This window comes from Felis catus, chromosome F1 (assembly GCF_018350175.1).
Source record: "Felis catus isolate Fca126 chromosome F1, F.catus_Fca126_mat1.0, whole genome shotgun sequence".
In the NCBI taxonomy this organism is placed as follows: Eukaryota; Metazoa; Chordata; class Mammalia; order Carnivora; family Felidae; genus Felis; species Felis catus.
In genome coordinates, this window is record NC_058384.1 from 24639731 (window position 1) to 24659175 (window position 19445).

General features: G+C 37.2%; 1 protein-coding gene across 9 annotated transcripts in view; it reads right to left on the reverse strand.

Moving 5' to 3' along the window:
• The window catches only part of SMG7 (SMG7 nonsense mediated mRNA decay factor), a 91475-nt gene that overhangs the window by 55559 nt on the left and 16471 nt on the right, over positions 1 to 19445 (reverse strand). The gene's annotated exons all lie outside the window — the stretch shown is intronic.

Below are 19445 nucleotides of genomic sequence, written 5' to 3' on the forward strand. Positions count from 1 at the left end.
CTTACTGAGATGTTTTGAGGATTAAATGAGATAATAGAAATAAAGCAGTTAGGCCTGCTATTTCATAAGCCCTCAAAAAATATTAGCTATTATGGTCATTATTATTATCATTATAGTTATTATTAGCCCTCCCAACAATCCTAAGATAGAAGTGCCATTATTCTCATTCTATAAATTAGGAATTTGAAGCTAAGAACTCACAAACTAATCAATTCTAGAAGACAAAGTTATTAGTAATATTTTAACAATAAAACACCAGTCGTAAGAGAAATTTCAAACATGCAGGAAGTCTATGTGGACCTTGTCTCCTTACTTCCAAAGCATGTATTTAATTTCTGATGACTTTAGTGGTACTTTAGTGGAAAACCCTGAGAAAATACCCCATGCTAAAACCCAAGCTCCTTAGCATAGCATGTGAGGTCCCAGAGCTCTCCATTTTATACTTTATGACCTAATAAAACTAAAATTACTTTTAGTTCATAGCTACTGTACTCCTCAGTATCTTTATTCATGCTCTTTCAGTCAACCTGGAATGCCCTCCTTCTTCCCTCCTTGTCTGGTTAACCCCTTATTTTTTTTTTTAATTTTTTAAAATGTTTTTATTTATTTTTCAGAGAGAGAGAGAGAGAGAGAACGAGCAGGGGAGGGACGGACACACACACACACACACACACACACACACACTCTCCAAAGCAGGCTGTAGGGTCTGAGGTGTCAGCACAGAGCCCCACACAGGCTTGAACTCATGAACCACAATATCATGACCTGAGCCAAAGTCGGATGCTTAACCGACTGAGCCACCCGGTTGTCCCCACTCCTCTCATTTAAGACTCAGCAACTTCTATAGGAGGGCTTTGGCTTGGCCATGCACCCCCAGTACATCTTAATGCCCACTTCTTTCTCAGCATTCGTAGCACTGTGACGAAGTATTTCTTCAACTACAGACTGTTCTGTGCAACTCTGTATATCCGGTGCCTAACAATGCCTGCCAAACTAAAGTGTATCAAATAAATTTATGTCAATTTGGGCTAAAATAGTCTCTCGAAAAGGCCAAGACTCTAAAAATTCAAAGTTTCTCAAAACTAACAGTAGTCTCAAAAGTCTCCCAGGAAAAGAGTTTGAAAGATTTTTTATCTGACAACCAGGAATAACATACTTCCAAGTTCAGAAAAATCTACCATTTTATATAGTCAATTAGCGAAGTTCATGGTCATTTACTTGGCTGTCTGAAATTCAGATTGTTTTCCACGCACTGGGATCTATAAAGTACATACAATGCACTAATATTTCTACAGAAATACAAAATCCAAAACCTCAATAGAACATGGATAAATCCAACAACCCAAATGAGTTAAATTTAGATTAAGCCATTAACAACTGGAAGACTATTTCCCCTCATCTTAACTTTTACATTAGATGAAGTATGCCAAAACAATGGTTTTCAACTCTACTGGACAATGCGTTTGGAAGGATAAAAAAAAAATGCATTCTATGTAAAAACTCTGTACCTTCTGGAAATAAAATACAAGATAATATTAAACTATATAATACATTAGAAATGAAAACTAAATGCCTTTTAAGTAAAAAAAAAAAAGGAAAAAACAATTTTTAATAAAATTAGCACCTGAATATGTAAATGAGCAGGTAAGACTATCTTTGAAGTTATTATGAAGTAAATGCTTGCACAGCATTTACTTTTGATGGTAAGAGAAGGTTAAGAGAATTCCAAACAAAGGCAGAACAATGAAAGCCAAAATATGATTAGACACTAGAAATAAAACAAGTATCGATGTAATAATAGAGTAGATTTACTGGAAATGGCAATAAGAGAAAAAAATGACATGGGGCAACATAACAAGACAAAATGCAAAGAGGTGATTTGAAGAAAACAAGTATGTAACTATACCCTTTGATAGGTGACATGGAACAAAAACTAGATTTGAAAAAAAGAGCAAACAGCCTTTATATAATGTAAAACACCATATAAATTAAGGTTAAACAAAAATAAAGTACTACTTCCCAATGTGGAGTAGGGAAATAATATGTGAAATGGACAACGGACAAGTTAATTAACTCAAATAGCTAGCAAAAAGATACGGTCTGATTTAATTAAATAAAAGAATCTATAAATAATTTTTTTTCACTTTTTATGTTTTTTATTTTTATTTTTCAATATATGAAATTTATTGTCAAATTGGTTTCCACACAGCACCCAGTGCTCATCCCAAAAGGTGCCCTCCTCAATACCCATCCCCCACCCTCCCCTCCCTCCCATCCCCCATCAGCCCTCAGTTTGTTCTCAGGGCTCTCTCACACTCTAACCTCTTTTTTTTTTTTTTTTTTTTTAAAGAATCTATAAATGATTACAGTACATATAGTATTCTCTACTTCTTGGTGGTCTCTGAAATTAAAAATATAAGATATACAAAAATCAAATCTGATTTTTCTACCAAAAAGCCATTATTTACTTCATATCTCCAGACATCAGTTTCACCTAGTCAGGTTCCTTCTTTATTATTTTCCTATCTGACTGAAGAAAGGGGTGGCATATTAAAATCAAATAATTTAACAAATAATAATTTAATAAATTAACAGGCCACAGAGCGCCTATGGATGATTGTTATGTTAATATTAATGGCTCCCAATGAATCACACACCACTTGGCAACTGCACCTTATTAATTCCCTTCACACACTGATCCTGGACTGGCCATGTGACTTACTTTGGCCCACTGTATTTTACCAAATATGATACAAACAGGCTTGATAAACACCTGTGTGTTTGAGCCTGCCCTTTTGCTAACACCACCACTATGTTATGAAGTTAAGGATGACAGGCCACTTGGAAAAAAGAAACCCAGTTTTCCTACCTATCACAGCCATCTCAGTTGAGGGTCCAGACATATGAGTGAGGTTGTCTTGGACCATTCAGGTCAGGCTGAGCCACAGCTGACTGAGTCACCAACTTCATCTAGATGGTCTGAGACATGGGAAACCTTTGGAGATTTTGAGCAAAGAGGTGAAATGATCTAATCTAGATTTTAACAGGTTCCACCTGGCTGCTATATTGAGAATTAACTGACTTGAAGTAGTTGGCAGTAGTGAAGATGGTTGTGATCAGACTCTGACCAGCAACAGCATTTGCTGAATGAAAAACACAAGAGAAAGAATTAAAAGAAATAATTCATGGTTTTCAGCCTAAGTAGCTTGAATTATGGATCTGCCATTTGCTAACAAGAGGAAGATGATACAAGTAGGTATAGGAGGAAAGAAGAGTCCATTTTGGGACAACAGTGCCTCCCACATGGTATTATATAGATAAGCTCTTGCTATTGTTTTTGATAACAATGGTAACTCTGAGATGATTATTATACATCCAAGACAATGAACTGGTAGGTAGGTAGAGTCTGGGGTTTAATTTTTTTTTTTTTTAATGTTTATTTATTTTTGAGACAGAGAGAGACAGAGCATGAATGGGGGAGGGTCAGAGAGAGAGGGAGACACAGAATTGGAAGCAGGCTCCAGGCTCCGAGCCATCAGCCCAGAGCCTGATGCGGGGCTCAAACTCACGAACGTGAGATCATGACCTGAGCTGAAGTCGGACGCTCAACCGACTGAGCCACCCAGGCGCCCCAAGTCTGGGGTTTAAAGAAAAGGTTTGGACTACAGATATTCATTTGGGAGTCACCAGCATATAGGCATACTTCCATTTTATTGTGTTTTGCTTTACTGTACTTCACAGGTACTGTGTTTTTTACAAATAGAAGGTTTGTGACAACCCAGCATCAACCAAGTCTACTGACACCATTTTTCCAACAGCATTTGCTCCCTTTGTGTCTCTGTGTCACATTTTGGTAATTCTCACAGTATTTCAAAACTTTTTCAATATTATTATACTTGTTATGATGATCTGTGATTAGTGATCTTAGATGTTATTATTGTAATTGTTTTGGGGCACCACAAACCATACCCATATAAGACAATGAACTTAATAAATGTTGTGTTCTGATGGCTTCATCAACTGGCCATTCCCCCATTTCTCTCTCTCTCTCTTTTGGCTTTCCTATTCTCTAAGACACAATACTGAAACTAGGCCAATTAATACCCTACAATGTCATCTAAGTGGTCAAATGAAAAGGAAGAGTTGCACATCTCTCACTTTAAATCAAAAGCTAAAAATGATTAAGCTGAGTGAGGATGGCATGCTGAAAGCTAAGACAGGCCAAAAGCTTGTACACACACACACACACACACACACACACACACACAGTTCTTGAAGGAAATTACAAGTGCTACTCCATTTGTAACACACAAATGATAAAGCAAAAGAGCCTTATTGTTGATGTGAGAAAGTCTGAGTGGTCTCAATATATCAAAGCAGCCACAACCTTCCCTTGGGCCAAAGCCTAAACCAGAACAAGGCCCTAACTCTCTTCAATTCTGTGCAGGCTGAGAGGTGAGGAAGCTGCAGAAGCAAAGTTGAAAACTTAGCAAAGTTTGGTTCATGAGGTTTAAGGAAAGAAGCCATCTCCATAACATAAAAGTGCAAGGTGAAGCAGCAGGTGCTGATACAGAAGCTGCAGCAAGTTATCCAGAAGATCTAGCTAAGATAATTCATGAAGATGACTACACTAAGGAAGACTTTCTATGTAGACAAAAGAGCCTTATATTGGAAAAAGATGCCATCTAGGACTTTCATAGCTAGAGAGGAGAAGTCAACGCCAGGTTTCAAAACTTCAGAAGACAGGCTGACTCTCTTGTTAGGGGCTAATGCAGCTGGTGCCTTGAAGTTGAAACCAATGCTCATTGACCATTCCAAAAATCCTAGGGCCCTTAAGAACTATGCCAAATCTACTCTGCCTGTGTGCTCTATAAATGGAACAACAAAGCCTGGATGACAGCATATCTGTTTATAACATGATTTACTGAATATTGAATTAAGTTTATTCATTTTTTTTGAGAGAATGAATGAATGAATGAATGAATATTTCAAGCGGGCTCCACAATGTCAGTACAATGCCCAACACGGGGCTTGGTCTCACGAACCATGAGATCATGACGTAAGCCAAAAGTAAGGGTCAGACATTTAACCGACTGAGCCACCCCGGCATCCCTACTGAGTATTTTTTTTTTTTTAATTTTTTTTTCAACATTTTTTATTTATTTTTGGGACAGACAGAGACAGAGCATGAATGGGGGAGGGGCAGAGAGAGAGGGAGACACAGAATCGGAAACAGGCTCCAGGCTCTGAGCCATCAGCCCAGAGCCCGACGCGGGGCTCGAACTCACGGACCGTGAGATCATGACCTGGCTGAAGTCGGACGCTTAACCAACTGCGCCACCCAGGCGCCCCTACCTACTGAGTATTTTAAACCCACTGTTGAGACCTATTGCTCAGAAAGAAAGAAGCCACTCAGAAAGAAAGATTCCTTTCAAAATATTACTGCTCACTGGCAACACGCCTGGTCACTGAAGAACTCTGGTGGAGATGGACAACAAGATTAATGTTACTTTCATGCCTACTAACACAACATCTGTTCTGTAGCCCATGGATCAAAAAGTAATTTGGATTTAAGACTTTTTACTTGAAAAATGTATTCCATAAAACTATAGCTACCATTTATGGACTCCTCTGACGATCTGGGCAAAGTCAACTGAAAACGTTTTGGAAAAGATTCCCCATCCTAGATGCCATTAAGAGCATTCAAGAGTCACATGAGGAGGTCAAAATATCAACATTAAAAGGAGTCTGGAAGACGCTGATTACAACCCTCATAGATGACTTTGAGGGGTTCAAGACTTTAGTTGAATAAATAACTGCAGATGTGGTGGAAAGAGCTAGCTAGAACACGAGATTTAAAAGTGGAGCCTGAAAATGGGACTGAATTGCTGCAAATCTCATGACAAAACTTGAATGGATGAAGAGCTGATTCTTACGGATGAGTGAAGAAAGTGATTTCTTGAGATGGAATCTACTCCTGGTGAAGATGCTGGGAAAACTGTTGAAATGACAACAAGGGATTTAGAATATTATACAAACATAGTTGCTAAAGCAGCAGCAACTTTGCTAAAGCAAAGCAAGGTTTGAAAGGACAGACTCCGATTTTGAAAGAAGTTCTACTGTGGGTAAAATGCCATCAAACAGCATCACATGATACAGAGAAATCATTTGTGAAAGGAAGGGTTAATCAACGTGGCAAATTTCATTGTCTTATTTTAAAAAACTGCCAACCCCAACCTTCAGCAACCACCACCATGTCAGCCAGCAGCCGCCAATATCAAGGCAAGATACTCTACAAGATATTCTACCAGCAAAAAAATTACAACTCACTTGAAGTTCAGATGATGGTTAGCATTTTTTAGCAATAAAATATTTTTCAACTAAAGTGTGTACATTGGTTTTTTAGACAAAATGCTATTGTACACTTAATAAACTATAGTATAGTGTATATATAACTTTTATATGCCTGGAAAACCAAAAAAAATTCATTTGACTTACTTTACTGCAATATTCAATCTACTGTGGTGGTCTGGAACTGAACCTACAATATCTCCAAGGTATGATATTGTATGAGAAGGGAACAGAACAGTAAATTGACTGAGAACTAATAGCCAGAGAGTTAGGAGGAAAATTTAAGATTTTATTTCTAAGTAATTTCCATACCCCATGTGGAACTCAAACTTACAACCCTAACATCAAGAGGTGCATGCTCTACTGAGTCAGCCAGGTGCCCCAGGAGGAAAATTTGTTGAACATGGTGTCCTAGAAGCCAAATGAAGAAAGAGCTTCAAGAAGGGGCACAGAATCAATAAGTGTTGCTGATGCATCAAGTACAACGAGGCCTGAGAGCTGACTATTGGACTTAGCAATGTGGAAGCCACTGAGGGTCTTGTTAAGAATGATTTTGGTGGAGAAGTAGAGGCATAAGCCTATGGTTTGACTTCAACAGAAAACAGGAAAGGAACTGAGACTAAAACAGAGTTTAGACATCTTTATAAAGGGAATACAGGCAGAACTGGAGGGAGACATGAGGGTCAAAAAAGTTCTGAAGATGGGATACATAACCGGCTTTTAATGGGACAGAATGGGATAAACAACATGGGAAGGACTCAAGGGAGAAAATAAAAGGATGAAAACAGTTTCATAAATGTCATAGGGGTCTGTTTAAATACTGCACATGTTTAAAAGGGGAAAAAAAGTCCTTGAATAAAAAAAGAATAAAACATAAAGTGAATATATAAAGAAGGAAAGTCAACTAATAATTATTGAGGACCTACAAAATGGCAAGTAAATCACATAAACCATTCCCACTTTTTCATAGCAACCTAAAATAACTACTATTTTTCCAATGTATAAATAAGGCTCAGAGTTAGGAAACTTGCCCAAGATCACAAAGATAAGTATGTGCTATGACTAGGATTCAAATCCAGGTATATCAGAATTCCAGAGTCTAAACTTCTTCTATTCGTTATTCCATGATTCATGACAGATTTCAATTTTCAACAATTCACAAATTCAAAGCTAAATTGTGAATATTTTATTGTTTATGATTTATTCTGAGTTTCCCTTTTTAACAACATAATTCCCATCCTTATCTTTTTTCCCTTAAACCTAAAAGACTTATCCAGGAAATGTTCCCGGTTTTATCCTCTAGTATAGTTTCTATTCCAGGAGGTCTCTCTAGATGTTCTGTCCACTCTCTCTTTTTCATCATAGAAAAATAAAAACCTCAATTTTTAGAGAATTCTGATTAGTAAGACAACTTCCAGATAAACAGGTTTACTATATTTTCTTGCATGAATTATACATGAGAAATGAATGCACACAGACTTCAGTGGCAACCAGAGAATGTTCCTGGGAGTGAGCCTAAGTCATCACTGCTAACAATATTCCTTATGCTTAGGGCCAAAGTTACTCATAGAACAAGTTTCTGAATATATGATTGAAAAAGAAGGGGAGGGGACAACTTCATGGACAAATCTTCGGTCCATACAATTTAGATAATATCAAACATAAAGTAAGATCAAACAAATTTTATTATACTCTCCTATCCTGCTCCTCTAAAATATAAAAATCAAGGATATGTCCTGGCCTCTCTATTATTCCTACATTACTCAAAAACTAGTTTTTAAGTTCTTTGCTAAACAAGTTGCTAAATGTACAGTAACATTTACAACTTGATAATATATATATATATATTTTTAATGTTTATTTATTTTTGAGACAGAGAGAGACAGAGCATGAACGGGGGAGGGTCAGAAAGAGAGAGGGAGACACAGAATCTGAAACAGCCTCCGGGCTCTGAGCTGTCAGCACAGAGCCCGACGCGGGGCTTGAACTAACGGACTACGAGATCATGACCTGAGCCGAAGTCGGCCGCCCAACCGCCTGAGCCACCCAGGCGCCCCTTCAACTTGATAATATATTAACAAAATCAGTTCACTGGACAACAGACCCCAAGAAATTAAGAGTTTATATCAAATCCAGCTCATATAAATTATATAAAAAATATTTGAAGAAATGACAGAATATTTTTCAAATTTGATTGAAGTTATAAACCCACAGATCTAAGAAGCTCAACAAACCTTAAGCATTTAAACACAAAAGAAGACCATACAAAAGCACCGTAATCAAATGGCTGAAATTCAATGATAAAGAGAAAATTTTCAGAGCAGGCAGAGAAAAAAAATACATCATTTAAGGAGGAATAAGGATAAGATAATGCCCAAATTCTTATCAGAAAAAAATTTAAGCCAGAAGATAATAGAATAACATCTTCAAAATATTGGGGAAGGGGGGGTGGAGAAGGCCTGTCAAACCTGTAACTATCTATCTAGCACAAACATCCTTTGAAACTAAAGGTGAAATGATGTCATTTTCACAAACACAAAAGCCGAGGAAACTTGATGTCAGCAAATCAATTCTGTAAGGAATATTAAAAAGGAAGTTCTTGAAGCTGGAAAAAAAAGACAAAGGTAATACACAGAAACCTGGAACTACACAAAGAGATGAGGAATGCCAGAAAAGAAAAAAATTTAAGTAAATACAAAATAAATTTTTTCTCCTTGTTTTTAAATTTCCTTAAAGGTTGACTAACCTTTAAACAAAAATAACATGTGGTCTAGGGTTTAAAACAAATAAAGGGGAAAAAAAGGAGGGGGATGGCACTTAACTGGTTCAGAACATGCAACTCTTGATCTTGGGGTCATGAGTTTGAGTCCCACATCGGGTGTAGAGATTACTAAAAAAGTAAACTTCACAACAAAATAAAACACAGAAAGTGTTTGACATTAACAGTATAAACAAAAGGAAAGGAAAATGAAATTATACTGCTTAAAATTTTACATTAAATATAAAGTAGTACAATATAAAAAAGCATAACGTAAATCTCAATGCAACACAAAAGGGGGAGGATACCTAATAAACCAACAAAAGAGATAAAACAGAAACAGAAATAAAGAAAAATAGATAAATCTACAATTATTTGGAGCTTTCAAAACTTCTCTCAGTAACTGACAGAACAAATAGGCAGAAAACTAGTAAAATTAAACCAATACTATCAACTAATTGGTATTTATGAAACATTCTACCCAACAGAAGAATTCATGTTCTTTCAAGTGCACATGGAACACTCACCAAGAGGGACCATATGCAAACCACAAAATAAGTCTTCAAAAATTAGAATCACATAACTATAAGTCAATATAGAAAGAGAGCTGGAAAAATCCTCAAGTTTGGAAATGAAATAATACATTAAAAAAAATTTTTTTAATGTTTATTTACTTTTGAGAGACACAGAGACAGAGTACGAGTGGGGGGAGAGCAGAGAGAGAGACACACACAGAATTAGAAGCAGGCTCCAGACTCTGAGCTGTCAGCACAGAGCCCTATGTGGGGCTCGAACTCATGAACCGTGAGATCATGACCTGAGCCGAAGTTGGACGCTCAACCGACTGAGCCACCCAGGCACCCCAATATTACATTTCTTAATAATCATGGGGCAAAGAAGAAATCACAAAGAAAATTGGAAAATACTTAAAACTGAACGAAAATGGAAACACATGATGTATAGGATGGAATGAAGGCAGTGCTCAGAAAGCTTTTTATGGCTTTAGATGCTTACATTAAAATAAAAAAAAGGTCTAAAAGCATTAATCTAAGGTCTATCTTAAACTGTAAAAGAGTATATTAAACCAAAATTAAGTAGAAGAAAATAATGAAAGTAAAAACAAAAACAGAAAACAAGTAAAAGCTAACTTTAAAAAGATCAGTATAATTCTCCCCAAACTTATCTACAGTTACAAACAATTCCAGTCAAAACCCTAGCAGGCCGTTTTGGTAGAAACTGACAGACAGGCTTTAAAATTTATCTGGAAATGAAGAATCTAGAATAACCCAAACAATGTATTCAAAAAGAATAAAGTTGGGAGAACTTACACCACCCAATTTCAAAATTTACTTTAGAGCTGTGATAATATAAACAGTATAGTAATGGTATAAGAAGAGATATATAAATCAATGGAACAGAACAGAGTACAGAAACAAACTCATGTACTCATGTATGTAGGTACATGCATATGAATGTATCTGTGTGGATAGCCAAATGATTTTTAACAAAAGTGTCAAGGCAATGAAATGGGGGAAAAATGATGTTTTCAATGACAGTGCTGGAATAACTGGGTAAAAATTTAAAAACTGGAAAAAATTAACCTTAAAAAATACATCACAAGATACACAAAAATAACTCAAAATCATAGACCTAAGTCTATAAATTTCTAGGAGAAAATCTTCACTGCCCCAGAGCAAAAAAAGAGTTCAATAAAGGCAAGATTCAATAAACAAAAAGTAAACTGATAAATTAAATTCATTAAAATTTAAAATTTCTGTTCCTCAAAATCATTAAGTGAAAAGGCAAGCCAGACTCGGGTGTGTGAGTGTGTGAGTGAGTGTGTGTCTGTACGTGTGTACAAAGGATTTACATTCAAGAAATATAAAGAGAACTCAATAATAAAGCAATCCAATTTTTTTAAATGGGCTAATGATCTAGACGCTATACAAGGAGATACATAAATGGCCCGTAAGCACAGGAAAAGCAGCTCAACATCTTCAGTCATCTGGGAAATGTGTATCTACAATAAAGTACCAATTTGTACTCAGTGGAATGATAAAAACCAAAGGACTACCAAAACCAAGTGTTGTAGTTGAGGATGTGGAAGAATTCGAACTCGTCTACAGTGCTAGTGGACGTATAAAACGTTAACTGCATTGGGAAAAAGTTTGGTAATTTCTTGTAAAATCACATGTGTCCTTACTATATGACACAATGATTCCACTCCTAAGTATTTACCAAAAGAAATGAAAAATGTCCACAAAAAGACTTTCACAAAATGTTTCTAGAAGCTTTAGTCACAGTAGCAAAAAAACCAAAAAACCCAAAGGTTCATCAAAAGGTGAAGGGATAAAAAACTGTAGTATAACCACACGATGGAATATTACTCAGCAGCAACCAGAACACAACTAGTGATGCATGCAGCAAAGTGGACTGATTTAAAAAATATTATGTCAAGCAAAAGATTTCAGACACAAATAGTACATACTGTATTATTCCACTTATGAAGCCCTAGAACAAGCAAAATTAATTTATAGTGATACAAATCAGAACAAGGATTGCCTGAGGCACAGAGGGACAAAAAGGGTAAGGACAGACTGCAAAGGAGTCTGAGAGAATTTTGGGGGGATTTGGAAATGTTCTATATCTTGATTAGAGCAGTGGTTAGAGGATATATGCTCATAAAACTTCATTAACTGTACACTTAAAATGAGTGCATTTTATTTCGATTACCTCCAGTAGTGTGATTTAAAACAGTATACACCCTATGATCATAATCTGATTAAAATACATTATCTACACATTACATAAAATGCACATTCTATATTCATAAAAATGACTAAATAGCGTGAACAGTATTGGTGGCAATTTAATATTACAAACTTTCTCACGAGTTAACAGTAAGCGCCCCAATTAAGAGCTTTTTCTAAGTCCTCATACTTCCTTGAATAGTATTCAATACTATAGTGTATCTGCATTTTTTTCAAACTTCAGCCTACATCAGAATCTCTGAATGCTTTTGAAAATAATACCTAAACTTAAGCCCCACAGTTTCTGATTCAGCAGGTCTGAGATGGGACACAGAATTTGTATTTCTAACAAGTTCCCTGGTGATGCTGATGCTGTTGGTCTGAGGACGACACTTTGAGAACTACTGCATTAGAACAACCCCTTGTCATTTCTTGCTTCTTTTTTCTGCTTCCACCTATATAGAGTGGCAAAGTCATTAAGAATGAAACACCTAATCATCAGGGAAATGCAAATCAAAAGCACGAGATATCACCTCACACGGTCAGAATGGCTAAAATCAAAAACACAAGAAACAGTAAGTATTGATGAGGATGTGGAGAAAAAGGAACTCTCATGCACTGTTGGTGGGAATGTAGACTGGTGCAGCTGCTAGAAGACAGTATGGATGTTCCTCAAAAAATTAAAAATAGAATTACCATAAAATATTTACCCAAAAAATATTTAAACACTAAATCAAAAAGATATATATACCCCTATGTTTCCTGAAGCTTTATTTACAATAGGCAAATTATGGAAACAGCCCAAGTAGCCATGATAGATGAATGGAGAAGGAAGATGTAACATATATATTACATATACATACAAACTATATGATGGAATACTCAGCCATAAAAAAGAATGAAACATGGATGGATCTAGAGAATATACTGCTAAATGAAATACGTCAGTCAGAGAAAAACAAGTATCAAGTGATTCCATTCTTATGTGGAATTTAAGAAAAACAAAAGGTGGTGTGATCTTACAGTTCATGGGTTGAAGTCCAGCATCAGGCTCTGCACTGATAGTGCAGAACCTGCTTGGGATTCTCTTTCCCTCTCTCTCTGCCCCTACGCTATTTGCAGGCGCTTGCTCTCTCTCTCTCTCAAAATAAATAACAAGAAGAAGGAGGAGGAGGAGAAACAAAACAAATGAAAAAACGAAACAAACCAAAGGAAAAAAAAGGGAGGCGCCTGGGTGACTCAGTTGATTAATAGTCCAACTCTTGATCTCAACTCAGGTCTTTTTTTTTTTTTCTAAGGTTTATTTATTTATTTTGAGAAAGAGAGGGAGGGGGAGGGAGAGAAAGAGGTGGGGGAGGGACAGAAAAAGGGAGAGAGAATCCCAAGCAAGCTCCAAGCCATTGGCACAGAGCCCAACGCAGGGCTCGAACCCACAAACCATGATGAGATCATGACCAGAGCTGAGATCAAGAGCCACATGCTTAACCAACTGAGACACCCAGGCACCCCTCACAGGTCAGGTCTTCATCTCATGGTCATTCAAGACCTGCGTTGGGCTCTGCCCTGGGTGTGAACCCTACTTAGAGAGAGAGGAGAGAGACCAAAAAACAGACTCTTTTCTATAGAGAACAAATTGATGGTTACCAGAGGGGAGGTGGGTGGAAGGATGGGGAAGAAAAAAAAAAAAAAAAAAAGAATGGAACTTGACCTTGTTACCATCTGGGACCTCTTCCCTAAGGATCTCACCCTGATACCCATACAGCTCTATCATTCCTTCCCAGCTTGTGGATTCAAGTGTCACCTTATTGAAGACAACTACAAAATCAATTATTTCCAACTCAGCTCATGGTATGTCTACATTCCAATTGCCTATTTGGCATCTCTGTATGGATATTCATTAAATACTCCCACCCTTCAACACCCATACTTCTATTACCTATTTCCATGAAAAGTGCTACCATTTCGCCACAACCAACTTCAATATCATCAATGACCTTCCCTCTCTCCCTTCATATGTAATCAGTTACTAATGCCCCATTGGTTACAACCATGTATTCTCTCCTAAGTATTTCTCAGTATCCTGATTCAAACTTTCATTATCTCCTACATGAATTTTGGCAGTTTCCTCAAATGGTTTCCATGACTTTACTTGCATAGAGTTCCCAAATATATGATACTAAACAATTTCAAACACATCAATTTCCAGACTGAAAACACTAAATCAATTTCCATTTAACCACAAAGCTCAAGCTAAGTACACTGCCAGTCAGTATGCCCCTATTTAGTTTCTGACCTTGTCTCCTACCCCTTCATGAACTATGCTCCCAATGCTTCTGACTCTTCTTGTGTTTGTTTATTTATTTTAGTAATAAACACTGTATTTTCTCTACCTGGAATATCCTTCTTCAGTTCCTAACAAAAGTCTTCCTATTTTCGGGAGATGATATACCCTTCATAAAACGTTCTAAGACATTTTTGTGAAGTCAGCCCTCTGATTTGTACCTCTTAATCATGCATACTACATCCTAACTTGTTATTTCTTCAATTAATCTCTGAAAGTGCTACTCATACTATAACCCCAAAACTGCCTGGAAGAGTGCTTTATTATCTAGTCTTCCCTGAATAAATATGTTGAATGAATGTAGTTAACTAAGATATTATTTGTGTATTTTTATTTTTTTTTAATATTATTATTTTTGAGAGCGCTCAAGTGGGGGAGAGTGCTTAAGTTGCATTGAGAGGGGGACAGAGGATTGGGAGCAGGCTTCACGCTGACAGCAGAGAGCTCAGTGCAGGGCTTGAACTCACGAACCACAAGATCATGGCCTGAGCAGAGGTTGGATGTTCAACCGAATGAGCCACCCAGGTGCCCCTATCTGTGTATTTTTAAAGTACATATTAAGTAAAAACCTCAAGGTTACAAACATGATTTCATACATGAAATTTTTTAACAGTAAAAATCCTTTGATGGAAGCTCCTTATGGTCTATACTACTACTGGCCAATAGAAGGAAATATAATGTGAGTCACATATTTACCATATGTAACCTACTTCTTTTTACTTAAAAAAAAAAAAAGTAAAAAGAAGAAAATAATTTAATGTATTTTGTTTAACCTAACATACCCAAAACATTAGCATTTCAACATGTAGTCAATATAAAAATTATTAAAGATTTCAAATTCTTTTCATGCTAAGTTGTCAAAATGCTGTAGATATTTTACAATTAAAGCATCTGTCAACTAAGTAGCTAATTCTTTATCAGAAATATTTGATCAGTATTTAAATTCATAAAATTTATTGTTGAAAGGTAGATTTACACACTCAAATTGTTCTGACAACTCAATCAAGTATAAATTCTTAAAACTTAAATTAATTAAATAAACTTAATTACAATATAGTTCCTCAGTCACACCAGCCACATTTCAAATGCTCAATAACCATAGGTGGCCAGTAGTTACTATACTGGGCCATGCAGGTACAAACCACTCATGAAAGGATCAATTATTTTAGCAATATGAAAGAGAAATTACAAAAGACTTTTAACTCCTGAAACTATTAAGATTTTAGCTAGGAAAATAATCCTCCAGATGGACCACTTTGCTTACTCATAGAAGCAGCTGTAGAACAGAATTCATACTATTAATTTCTTAATATTTCAGACCTACTTAGACACTGTTCTAGGACCTGGGATATAGCAATGAAGTACACAAGGTTCCTGCTATCAAGGAATTTATGGATTAGGGATTGTGGGAGGAGACAAAAAGCAAACCCATGTATAATCTAGCGGCATTACATCCTGAAACTGACTGGGGATCAGTCTCGGGAAGACTCCCTGGGAAAAGCTAGATCCATTCCTAGGAGTGTGAGGCCCCTTTTCCACATTGTTCCATTTGCCCTCCCTTGCCCAGCCCAAGTTGAGAAATTCAACAAGAACCAGAGAATAAGGCCCAGACCAGGGCAGAACAGCTAGCCTTTTTAGTATCCTACTCAGCACCTGAGGCACTTTAAATTGCATTGAGTAGAATTAAGTAATACAAGCCCCTTCTAATTCTGCTGCTTGACCTTTTGGTCTCTCTGGGCTTCAATTTCCTATATGAAACTATAGAGTTTCTAACCATAGTTAGAGTTAATTATGCATATTTTGCAAAGTTTGCTTTATCAGTGAACATATAATACATGTGAATGAATGGATGCTATGAACTCAGATAAAGCATTATATGAAAAGGAAAACCATATCAGGGGTATTTTAAAAAAGAGCTTATTAAACATTTCATTTTTCCTGACTGACTCTCAAAACAATAAACATGCAACACCACCGGGATAGACGTGGGCTGTCTAATTCAGTAGCCACTAGCTACATGAACACTTGACATGTGGTTACTATGACTCATTTAAATAAAATTAATTTAAACAGCTACATTTTCCTAGTGGCTACCATTCTGGACAGCACAGGCATTTATCAATACATTATTGATTAACCTACTGGAGTGAAAGAGGAAAACCTCAAAACCTGCCTACCTTCCTCCATGTCACCATTCAAAAGGCAAAGGTACATCTGACAGCAATTTTTGATAAGCAGGTGAGAGAATGTAATGGAAATGAAAATGAAAAGTTTTCACAAAACAGAGTTGGCTTCCTATCAGTTAAGATCTGAGAGAAATCAGCACGGATTTATGTTACAGCACTGGCACGTACATGCACGTGGCTTTCCTTTCCTGCTCTGGCTGGCACTAGAACAGAAACAGACCTGTCTCACTCATCTGTACATCTCTGGCACAAAGTTTATCAAATGAACAGAATCCCATTACCAATGACTCCCCACTGTACTTACATGCTCTCTCTAGTTGGCATTCTTCTTTGGAGTCCCACATCTGAATTTCCCCTCCTGTTCTTAAGAAATCCCCCAACTTACAAGACAGAAGCCACCTTCCACTCTAGATTTACCAGTTTCCCTTGCAGCTAGGGTACAGGCACATGAATGAGGCTTCTCAATGAGCACACCAACCCGACATGTAAATGGCAGCTAGTGAGAGAAGAGGGACTGTGACAACTACAGCCACTACATCCAATTCCCAGTATGAGTGGTCCAGCATGTCAGGCATGGGTCAGGGATAGAAGTTATGGAGACAAAGTCCTGCACAGGAGTGTCTTCACAGGCTGAATTTAAGGCTGTATACTCCAGGCTATACAACAATTGTGGCCTCTCCAAAATGCCCATATCCTAATCCCCACAACCTGTGAATATGTTCCCTTACATTATTGTACAAGGGACTTATGTAAGTCAGAGGTGATTAAGGGTTTTGAGAAGAGATTATTCTGGATTAACTGGTTATGTCCAGTATAATCACAAGGATTCTTACAAGTAAAAGCAGCAGCAGGAGGGTCAGAAGTGATGCGATAAAGGAAGCAAAGGGTACAGTGACAGGATTACTGGTTTTGAAGATGGAAGGGGGCCATGAGCCAAAGAATGTGAGCAGCCTCAAAACCCAGAAAAGGCAAGGAAATGGATTTTCCTCTATAACCTCCAGAAGGAAAGACACCTAGATTTTAGCCTAGTGGAGCCCATTTCCAACTTCTGATCTCTAGAACTGTAAGATAATAATTTGTGTTGTTTTAAATCACCAAGTTTGTGGTAACGTGTCGCAGCAGCTGTTGAACCTACGTCTCTAACTCTTTCATGCTTAAATGAGCCAGTTGTTTCTCTTGCTCACATAACTGATATATTCCTATATATAAACCTATATAATATAAACCTATATATATAAACCTATATATATAAACCTATATAATCTATTAGTATTTCTTAAAAAGACAATGACAAACTTTTTGCTTCTTTTCATTGTCTAAGTATGCTTAGTTTTGTTTATATCACAATGGAGAATGATACTAATGATTCAGACTTGAGCATCTCTTGAAAACAAATATCAGCCATTCTGAGAAATTAATACATTTCAAAATGTTTGCAGCATGAGCTCATACATTACTGGTCAACATTTACTGATTGTCAGTATTACTCTAAGTTGTACCAAGATAATCGAGAAAGGCCTCCCTTCCAAGGCTAACATGGAACAAAACAGTGAACAGACACAAAGTGATGTAACCAATGAAAGAGTACCGAGAATAAAGAGAAACATCTGCTCATTCACCTGACAAAATCTAAGATGATTCAAAGAAAGACTTTCTGGAAGAAGGAACTTTTCAAGGACAATGTGAAGTCACATGAAAAAAGGTAAGCCTGTGAGATAAGTAGAGGAAGGCTGTCCCTTTTCTAGAGTTAAAAACAGTCTTACTCTTTCAGTCTCAGCTGACTACGTGTTTAAGCAGGAAAATGGTAAATTCAAAGATGTCAGGCCACATATGAAAGCTTTAGTAATTTGTTACTTTTAAAAAGTCACACTGAATTTTCCTTTTGAAGCAACTTATTATTTAAGATTTGAATTTCATACACGTAAAATCATGTTCCTTAGTGTCAGAAGCTGACACCTGAACACTTCTGTGTAATAAATCAACCAAGACAATAAGGAAAAGGCAATCCCAATCTTCTGTACTTACGTTACAACACTGGCAAGTCACTGGAGTGCCTGGGTGGCTCAGCTGGTTGAGCGTCCGACTTTGGCTCAGGTCATGATCTCATGGTTCGTGAGTTCGAGCCCCATGTTGGGCTCTGTGCTGACAGCTTGGAGCTTGGAGCCTGCTTTGGATTCTGTGCCTCTTTCTCTCTGCCCCCACCCTGCTCACACTCTGTCTCTCTCAAAAAAGTGAATAAACGTTAAAAAACAAAAACAAAAACACTGGAAAGTCATTCTGCACTTGTCCTATCAGCCCAGGTGGGTCAGGAGTGTTTTTACCCACAGTCTCTCGTTCTCAATATTCCCAAAGGTCCTGGGAAATACACTGCATTTAAGTAAACACTGAAGGCAGAGACTGTAAGAAGAACAGCTATGAGAAAACAGCAGGCCAACTAGTCAGTAAGAGTTCAAAGCAGTCTAAATTCATCTATTACAAATATAAAAAGTCTCCCCGTTCTGCTTCCCTTCTGGCAGAACTACCCTGCCCTCTCCCTTATTACTCTACAAAAAATAAACGCACTAGGAAGGTTGAGATTGAGAAGTCTGTTCATATTGTATATACTACATATACAATATACTTGTGCATATTAAATGTTTTATACAAACACAGTAAAACCTTGGATTACGAGTAGCGTGTTCTGTGTTTTGCAAGACGAGCAACCATTTCTAATAAATTTTAACTTGATAAACGATAAACAAGCTATGTCTTGCAATACAAGTAGTACGTGATGCCAAATGTCACATGATCACAATGAGCCAATGGTTCCTCTCTCTCTCTCTCTCTCTCTCTCTCTCTCTCTCTCGTTCGCTCACTGTGGGATTGTGGGTGATCGTCTCTCATGTTCAGATGCTTAGTCTCAGGCTGTGGTGTTTGGCAGAAATCAGTGATTTCTCAGAACGTTGGAAGATGCCCACCACTGGCACGAGAGTACTTTTTGTCACTTTGAAGCGCCTCTGGACAGTCCTTTGCTTTTCCAGACAAGAGTAAGCCTAGGAATGCTTTGTTTCTTCCCAGGT